This window comes from Lepisosteus oculatus, chromosome 5 (assembly GCF_040954835.1).
Source record: "Lepisosteus oculatus isolate fLepOcu1 chromosome 5, fLepOcu1.hap2, whole genome shotgun sequence".
NCBI classification, from domain to species: domain Eukaryota; kingdom Metazoa; phylum Chordata; class Actinopteri; order Semionotiformes; family Lepisosteidae; genus Lepisosteus; species Lepisosteus oculatus.
This window is the reverse complement of record NC_090700.1, coordinates 27,717,439-27,727,628: the sequence shown is the minus strand read 5'-3', so window position 1 is coordinate 27,727,628 and position 10,190 is coordinate 27,717,439. Positions and strand designations below refer to the sequence as shown.

General features: G+C 42.1%; 1 pseudogene; it reads left to right on the top strand.

Annotated features, from left to right (window-relative positions):
- The first annotated feature begins 8,988 nt into the window (after window positions 1–8,988).
- On the top strand, window positions 8,989–10,147 carry LOC138239097 (uncharacterized; annotated as a pseudogene).
- The last annotated feature ends 43 nt before the right edge of the window (window positions 10,148–10,190 follow it).

Below are 10,190 nucleotides of genomic sequence, written 5' to 3'. Positions count from 1 at the left end.
TGAAATGTCTTCATTATAGTGTGTGCTTGACATAACTGGATAATGAGGACAGAAATTAAAAGTAACAGTCTTGCAGAAACCCACAGCAGAGTGGTCAGCTCTTTTTTCTGTTTAGTGGAAATGAGCAGCCTATATACTCCTTCCTGAGGAAATGCTGGTGAGCGTCTCTGAACTTTAGTCATTACTTCTACAGTACTCAGAGCTAAACGTTGAAATTGTTTAAACGTTGAAGTAGCATGGTAGTATTTTAGTGCATTGAGAACCAGTACATCAGATATTCAACATTACTTTTTTTAAGATTTTAGTTTGAACATTTTTGGGCACTCTGCTCTAGATTAGTTTTACGTTACAGAAATAACAATGTAAATGGATTAAAATTTCAATGGAAGAAATGATTCTGTCTCTGATTCTTTTATTTTTAATCATGATTATATTTAGCAATACTATAAGGTAATAACAGTATCTGTAGTAAAACAGTATGTCTAGTATATGCTGAAGAATAAATAGTTTTGGATTTCTTTTTTATTTTTAGTGCATTAATGCACATTTGTTTTAAGCCCTAGTATCAATGAGAAATGTGCTGAAATAAAGGATGATAAATTATGTTCAATTGAAATCCATTGGGTAATGATATTGCATTAGGATAGGATAGTGTACATGAATAGCATTATTTCAGTCATAAAAATATATTTTAATAAACAGCGTGCCTAATAAAACAGAACTTCTCTCCAATCTGGTGCCATATAGCACACGTCTGGAACAGATCTACTGCTGTTCTAACTAGCAATGAACGATAAGTTGGTCTATATTAAAAAGTGCTCCTTGAAGAATGTAGGAGATAGAAAACAGCACATTTGGGACTTTTTTACTTTATTATTCCCCACTTCTGATGGTGTATATTTGTCACTGCTGTTTTACAATTTTATTAACTGCCTGTCTTTTAATGGTAAAATTGCTGAAATTCTGGTATAGTCTACAGAATATTAGATCTACAGTTCTACAAACTATAAATGGGAAAACCAGGATATTTGCACAAATAATAATAGTTTTCATCTTCTCCATACAATCATGATTAACATAAATTAATGGTTGGCAGGGTTTGTACGACAGGTTGCCACACATGAGGTATAACACATGCTAAACCGGAACATTTCTTTACTGTCAATGCCCTGAGTCTCAAGTCAAATTCAGAGCTGGTGGATATCAAGGTGCCGATACATAAACTGTACAGTATATAATAAGTGACACACAGTAATTTCTTGTTTATCCATTTACAGTATTTTCTGCTACAGTGCTGTGATCCTACTAATAATGTTGGCTGTAAATGAGAAGTTTTTTCAGTTGATCAATTTATTTAGTTCATTCACTTTTCTGGCTGATTTTTTCAGTACAGTGTGTGCACTTTCAAATACACATGTCAACATCTTGATTAATTAATGATAAAGGAAATGAATTTGATCATTTGCAAGCAAAACCACAGATTTGATATTGTACATGCCTACATGCTGGTCAGTTGTGAGTTTACTGTAAGGTGGTAACTTTTTTAGAAAATAAAGATACAGTTGAGATATATACAATTTGCTTTATTAGAGGTGTGACTTAAATTACAAAGTTTTGCTCAAAGCTGTAAATAGTTGTATTCAAGAATCAAGAATAGAAACTATTGTGTGCTTAAACTATGTACATAAACAAATTACACAGAAGAAATAATTACAAAATCAATTTAGCTCAGACACTAAGAATACACTTTAACAACGGTCTGCAGTTAATTACGTACATGTACTGGTCAAGCCGCTCAGGGTTGAAAAAGCAGAACCAAATTTAGGACATAGGACAGTTTCAGTTGTACGGTTACCCACTTAATCTTCGTTCTGTTTCTCAGAACAACCTAAACCACTAACTTACACATGAGCAGAAATATGGAGAATTAAAACATTAATATAAACATGATGAACATGAAGATGTTAATATTCCCACAGTTTATGGTAGAGAATGTGATCAATCTATAATTTCCATTTTTTTTCTTTTTGCACACCAAACATTTTCTACCCTATTACCCATTAGAATGTTTGAAAGAAAAAAAGTATTCGGATTCTAGCTTGATGTGAAGACTTTCATCAACAGGCTACAGTTGAAAACTACAGTACTTCCATTTCCAGGCTGCAATGGAGCAAGAAGAACTTAATTTTGTCCAGTGATGTTTATACTGTGAAATCTTTCTTGTCTGTTAGGAAAATAAAAGAAACAATAGGTGGGAATGGTTGATTATTAAAATAATGGGAAATCTGATGGACAAAGGGGAAGCATGGAGACAATAATACTTTGTATTGTAAAGATTTACAGATTTCTGTTGGTTATTGAGTGTTGGGAGAATATGTGAGTTCAGTCCTGTCTGGATTCTAGCCAGCAGCCATGTTACTCTGCAACTTACAATTAGCAACCCACTGAAGCTAAGCAGGTGTGTGCCTGGTCAGTACCTGGATGGGAGAGGCCAGCAGGGGGCGCTCACCCTGTGGTCCATGTGGGTCCTAATGCCCCAGTATGGTGACGGGGACACTATACTGTAAAAAAGTGCCGTCTTTCGGATGAAACGTAAAACCGAGGTCCTGTCTCTCTGTGGTCATTAAAAATCCCAGGGTGTTTCTTGAAAAGAGTAGGGGTGAAACCCCAGCATCCGACAGCAGGTGGAGCGACGCGCCAGTTGGAGTATTCTTGGTCGCATTTAATGGCAACGTCTGCTCAAAGATTTAGTTCAAACCACCAAATGGAGACGGGCATGCCGACAAGCGGACCCTGCTGATGCGGGATTGACGCTAGGATGAGAGAGTCCTGTCTGGATTCTCTAGCTCTCTCAAAGAGCATGAAGAGATGCTGCTTAGATTAATCTATGGAAGCCTGTTAGTGCCATGGAGAATAAAAATGCATTAGAACAAGGTAATAGTGCTTTTAAACAAGATAACATTGAGATAACATTTAATACTTATAACATTTTAAATGTGCTAATATTGCATTTAAATGCAATACATGGTTTGGTACAGTCTAAAATGTACTGCTAAATAAATAGAGGTTTCCTCATTAAAGGGCCTGTGTACTTAGTTTTCTAAATCCAGCCTATTGAAATGTCATTGTTACCCCACCCAATGCCCTGTCGCATTACAATGAAAATTGACAGGAAAAGGTTTGGGTGAGAAGCTGGGGGGTGCTCCTCTTCCTCTATTATTCAATTTTTTTTCCTATTATAAGCTATCCACTATAACAGTCATGTCTAAAGTTGTGAGTTCCCTTCACCCCCTCCTCCTACTCTTTCTTTCATATTGCTTTTGCATCCAGGTTCCCTCTGAAGTAAATCTCACTTCTCCAATCTCAGGTCAGCAGCACCACCTTGTTCCCTCCTGGAGAGGTTCTCACACTGTTCTAAGTAGTTTTAACCTACTAATTCTCCTCCTGTCGGTTCCCTGAGGAAGAGGTACACAAGACAGCAGCTCCCAAAGGGGTTCTCGGTGTTTCTGGGGACTTCACTTCTTTCTCAAGAGTCAATTAAATTCTTTCTCTCCATTCTCCACCCCTGGGGCAGCTGCTCTCAGAATTAACCCTCGGTCAAGAGGTACTTTCTTTCATGGAGTTCTTTCTTTTTCCCCCTTGAGGGATTTTTTCCCAGTCACGAGGCAGTGCCTTAAAAGTGACTTTCAGCAAGTTAGGGGTCTACCTTCTCCTTTGTATTCAGGGTCCGAGGCCAGTTATGAGTCAGCACCTCTCAAGTGACTCTCAGTAAATCACGGAAGTCTTCCTTTTCCTTATCTACCCCGAGGGTCCAGCTCCCAGTCATGAGGCAGCACCTCTCGAGCAACTATCAGTGAGTCAGGGTGTCTTCATGCCCTGGGGGCTGCTGAGCCAGCCAACCCATTAGAACCAGCATGGTCCGACTGCTTCTTTTCTGTATTTTTCTAAACCCCTACTTCTTACCTTGAAATATTAATTAAATATAGTGCTAGTTTAACACCATTTCAGATAACAGTCTTAAATATACAAGCCTTTTTTCTTTCATTCTGATTTACAAAATACTATTTATATTACTAATAAGCATTTGCGGGTAGGCACATCCAGGAATAAACCTGCAGCCAGTCTGACAGGACAATAGCAAGAATATACAGTATATGCCCTTAAAAAAGATATACTGTATGCCACTGGTATTATAGTTTCCAGATGATTTCTTCATAAATTTAATTGAGGTATTTTTGAAATACTTTGGATATGCCAAAAACAGATTACCCACAGCAAAATAATCGTGTCTAAATTTCACATTTTATCATATCTATAATGACAGTACTGATCCTGCTGTAAGAACCTCTCAGAAACCCTCAGATGAGATGATATCTTTTTCAATCTGGTGCAAATTAAGTCTATAGACTTTTTCCTGAGAAGATGAGAGTGAGCTTCTATGAGTTTTACTCATCAATGTCTTTAAACTTAGTGTAAATTTAAGACATTTTCACACAAGCATGAAAGTTTTTTTAATGTATTATGAACATTAAAATTTTGAATGGAGTTTTTTAAAGTTATATTTTCAATCAGATTTCCTCAAAAACACTTTGTCAAAATTAAATTTCACAAACATACCACAGTTACACAGTTGTATTTGCCTTAACTCCTTATCAGCTTTCAAGTCTTTAAGTATCCTTCACAATATTTATTTAAGTCCAGCTCTTAGCTCTCAGAGCTCTTAGCTCTCAGGAAACTACAAGTGTTAGGAACAGTTCTTTCTGGGCCCTATGCGGACGACACAATCCAGAAGGTGAAGAAACAATAGGGAAAAATATCATGCAGGAGTGGGTCAGGAGACAGGGGGGCGTGTCCGAGGTGAGCAGGTGTCCAGGGGAAGTGAGTCCGGGGTGAACAATCCAAGCATAAATCCAAAAGGGAAATCCAATATGGGAGGCAGAGTCCAAGACCAGGGGATCCATCCAAAGTAATTAAAAACCCAACCAGGTCGGGACCGGCGGGGCAGGGAATCAGGAACAGGAAACTAAAAACATAATGGAGCCAGACGCGGCAGGACCCCAGGCTCTCACGAAACGGGATTCAATGAGAAGCGTAGGGGTGACGCCTGCATCTGACTTAATGTGGGGCAGAACTAAAACAGGAGCAGGTAATGGGGCAGAACAAGGAAGGGCTAGAGCGCCCTTAAGATGGGGAGTAGCAATTGTGACAACAATGTTTTCTTCAGCTTGTGAAATGCATGATAAAACTTGAATTCAATGCACCCTCAGGATAGGCAAGGACCCAACCTGGCTGCACTAAAACATCTTGAATAATTTGGTAAAAACTTTAATGAGCTGAATTACTTCCTGTAGTTATTACCTTAAAGGGAGATACAACCAAATAACAAAGTATATACTAAATGTATGAATAGAATATCCCCAAAATAAAATGTATCACTGTATACTGTACTTGTCTTTCATAATCTTCTTTTACCTTCTCTTTCATAATCTTATGATCACAAATACAAGAATACTTTGCATTCCAATACTTTGTGAAGGTGCTTTGACTTTGTTGCTCAGAGCACCCTTTCAAGACTAAATGAATTATTGTTTCCCTGAAAAGATCTTCACACATTTTTGATTACAAACCCTAACAGGCAGCTTTCAGGTTGGCAGTTTATCAAACAATGCTGGGACTAAAGAATGTGAAATTTTGGCAATTTCAGTTTTGAATTATCTTTAAAAATACCTAATACCTAATAAGTACTGTAATGAATTTATGTATACAAATTAAACCACAAAAGTGGTGACCCTTGGGTTTGACTGATGCTCTATTCTGGTTTTAAAGGCAAATATAGACATGCAGAAGCTTACAGCAACTGTGATGTTATCAAATGAGAATGATTTTCAGCCTTCAGTCTGCTGGTAAATTAGAATGCTAACAGAAAAGGCTCTTAGAACTCTCACCACTGTGCTCACAACTACAAAGAAATATTTTTGTTGAATTTTTTCCCTGCCTTTAGGTATGATTGACTTCTCTATAAATAAGATGGCTTGTGAGTCCTGAGCATACCAAATCTCCAAATGTAATAAAGACTGTGGTGCCAGCAGTCTTGATTCAGTAAACTCTGCTCAAGTAAACTCTGAGACTGCGCACATTTTTACTTTACAAATAACCCAATGCTAACTAACAGCAGCAAATTTTTCATTTTCTAATTCATAACAGTTAAAATAACTGATAATGAAAATCTTAAATAATAACAAAAATCCTTCTTTTTATTATGGGTTATTCAAACTGTAACTGATGAAACATTGTGGCAAGTTGACAAAACAAATATCACATAGTGTGTAGGACATCATAGATCACAAAAATCCCATATAAATGTATTTCTGAGTTTGCAACGTAAGAAATTGTAAAAACAAATAATACTTTCTTAAAAATAAACCCTTTATATAGAAATCTTAAAAGCATTGCACAGAACAAAGTAATACTTAACATAAATAATTAACGTCCATAAAACATGAGGATCACATTTATCCACATTAAATGTTTTTAATGAAAGTTCGGGAGGAATGAAAGCAGCTGAGCACATTCGACACTAATCCTGACGTAAGCAACCGTTCTCCATATATATCAAACGTCACCCTCTCCTCTTCCTCGTTCGTTTTCTGCATGGTTCGTTCTAGCCTAGCTCGAATCCGTGCTCCCTTCTCATGGATCTGCAAATTCGCTGCTTCGATGAAGACCTTTTCTGCAGCACAGGAGACTCTCCTACCCCTCTCGTCCAGTCACCCCCCCCCCCGATCCCCTCACCTCCATTTCATCGCCTCCTTCACCCGCTGTGCCACATCAGTGCCACTCATCTCCCAGCCAGTCCTCACAAGATCCAACTCCTCACCGAAGACTGCGTTCTGCCGTCGTAGTCCCTCTCTCATCACAAACCCAGCCTACCCATTCCTCCACGGCAAAATCTCCAAATAACCCCCGCTTCTCTCCAGGATGTCCCAGCCACCGCGCTTCACGCACATCGGCTCCCCTTTCTCCTGGATAATCTCTCGCGATTTTCAACTGGACCGTAGCAAGCCTCCAGAGGATACTTTGAAAACATGGCGTCCGTTTTAAAAGAAACGCTTCCAAAAAAGCTCTGTTTTCCCTGTACTTAACCACAGTCTACACAAAGGAAACATCAGCTACACAGCTTCCCCCAGCGCCCTCTGATGACATCACCCGCGCCGCCACTCATCCCAACGTGAGAATCCTGAGGCCGTCCGCACCTCTGCCTGTCGCGTCTTCTGTCTTGTCTTGTCCTGATATATCCGTGTCTATGTCTCTTCCCCAACCAATCCATTCATCTGCCAAACAACTGCACCTAGCATCTTCCACCCAGCGTCCTTCCCTAAACTCCTTGCTGCCGAGTCTAAGGCCCCAGGCTCACGCCCCTCCCCAACCCCCTTCTCTGCTTAATCTAATTTCTGCACTCTCCTCAGTCTCTACCTCCGGCGTCCAACACGGCTCAAGCTCCGCCAGCTTGGTGCCTTCAGCCCCGGTTTCTTTTCTTTCGGCCCCTGCTGCTGTCTCCACGGCCCAAAGGCCATCCGGTAAATGACCCTTAGCTCAGCCAGCTTACGGCCCTTACCCTCCCCCACCCCCTGGCGTCCAAGACGACTCGGTAGCCTCCTCAGTCCTTCATGCAGCCTTCGCCCCTGCTTCAATTCCTCCTCACCAGTCTTCGGCTTCCATATCCTAAGCCAATGAGCTTCAGGCCCCAGATCCGTCTAACCCCTCCTACCACAATCTGCTTTCCGCTCTTCTTCCCTCCTCATCTTCTCCCATCCCCGGTGTCCAACACGGCATCAGTCATCCCATCCCTTCAGCCCTGGATTCCAATCTCCCCTTTACTAAGAACTTTTCTCTCCGAACAGGCGTTCCACTCCCAGCTCCTCCAAACGCACTAAAGTTTAGTCCTCCTCCCATTCCCTTTTCACTCTGGCAGCAAATTCTACAAGGTGCGGACGTCAATCTAGCTCACCTTCTCTCTTCCTCCGCTTACATCTCCGATTCCAGAACAGTCGACTGTGGCTCAATTTCGGTTACTCTCAAATCGTCTGACCCTCACTCTGCTTCAGTCCTTCGAATTTCCGTCTTCCGCTTGGCTTTCAGCATTTTTCGTGACATCATGTGCAGAACGTCGTCAGGAAGTCGACGATTACATGCACATCATCCTCGATCTATCTGTCCGTTTCGAGGGCTCCCTGTTCTATGATTACCACAAGCAGTTGTCGGCCAAGGCCGCTGCCCGCCTACTCCAATGGAACCAGCGCACCTACTGGGGAGCCCTCGACATTGAGCTTTACTCGTCAGAGCTCTTTCCTGCGACTTCTGTTCCTCTTGGACACATTCATCAAATCTTTGCCCAAATACAGTCCGCAAGCTCAACCCTGATTCTGCCCCTTCTCCCCCTCAGCATCAGTTCTCCCGCCAAGTCTTCTTCAAACCTTCCCGGTCCAGAGACTTTCGCGGTCGCCCTATCGTGATTATCAGAGGCCAACAAATTTGCAACAACTTCAATTCCTCGACATGTACCTCTTCCCTTTGTCACGTCCTTCACATTTGCAGCTTCTGCGGCGAAGCTCATGCTCGCTCTGCCTGCCCCCGCCGGCCCTTCCATGCTCGCTCCACCTTCAGCGTTCCCAAATGACTACTGGCTTTTCTGTCTACCCCAATCGATATCCCAGCTCTTGCTTCCGAACTGCTCCATCAACCCGACCCAACTTCCACCCACATCTTACTCGACGGCCTTTCCTTCGGATTCTCACCAGGCCTGTGCACACTTCCTTCTTCCCCCGTCTTTTGCAAAAATTTGCAATCTGCCACCGCCGATCCTCAGTCCGTTGATTCCTTGTTAGCATCTGAAGTCAAGAACGGTTTCATGATCGGCCCATTTGACTCTCCCCCATTCCCTGCATACCGCATCAATCCCATCGGTATAGCGGTCCGTAATTATATAAAAAACGCCTTATAATCGACTTGTCAGCCCCCCATAAGTCCCGCGTGCCAAGTCTCAATAGCCTTATTCCCAGTTCAGACTTCTTCCTCCACTATGCCACAATCGACCATGCCATTTCTCTCATCAAAATCGCAGGTCCGGGCTCCTGGGTCGCTAAGGTGGACATCTCCAGTGCCTCTTGACCCAGACTTCTGGCACCTCTTCGGAATTCATTGGCGGAACAAGTTCTTCTTCGCCGTCCGCCTTACTTTCGGATATAGGAGTAGCCCAAAAATTTTTGATACCTTAGCCGAAGCTCTCTGCAAGATCCTTCTGAATAACTATAGACTTCCTTTTCTCGTCCACCTTCTCGACCATTTCCTTACCATAGATTTTCCTCACGCCCCACCTGCAAGAGCCTCTTCCACACTTATTTCCGTTTTTGGGAACCTAGGGGTACCTCTTGCTACAGACAAAACAACCAGTCCCTCTCATATAATCCAATTCCTTGGGATCACCCTCAATTCCATCAATTTCTCCCCCTCCCTGCCTCGCGACAAGATCGACAGGATCCAGACGTATATCTCTACCTATTCTTCCGCCAAATCTTGAACAAAGAGGGAACTTCTCTCTCTGCTCGGCCACCTCAATTACGCCATGCGTATCATTCCTCAAGGGCGGTCATACATCTGCTACCTTCTCGACCTCGCCTCTTCCGTGTCCTCTTCTTACCACCACGTGAGCCTTTCAGCCGACTGCAAATCCGAGCTCAGGCTTTGACAGTTTTTCTTGGCCAACTGGAATGGCATTTCTCTCTTCTACGATGACCTCCTCTCCGACGCCGAGGATATCCAGCTTTTCACATACGCAGCCCCCTCAGTCGGTTTCGGAGACTATTATAAAGGCCAATGGTATGTGGCCCCTTGGCCTCCTGAATTCTCTTCAATCCCTCTCGCCGACTAGTCATCAGCCTTGTTCGAAATATTTCCAATTGTCGTTGCTGCTTCTCTTTGGGGCCACAATTGAAAACAAAAATCCGTCCTTATCCATTCAGACAACTACGCGGTAGTCCATATAATCAACAAAGGAAGATCTTCATCTTGATCTATCATGAAATTTCTCCACCGCCTTAAATGGATTCCTCGTGAAATTGAGTTTTTAATGAAAGTTCGGGAGGAATGAAAGCAGCCGAGCTCATTCGACACAGCTACTGCAATTCTCACTA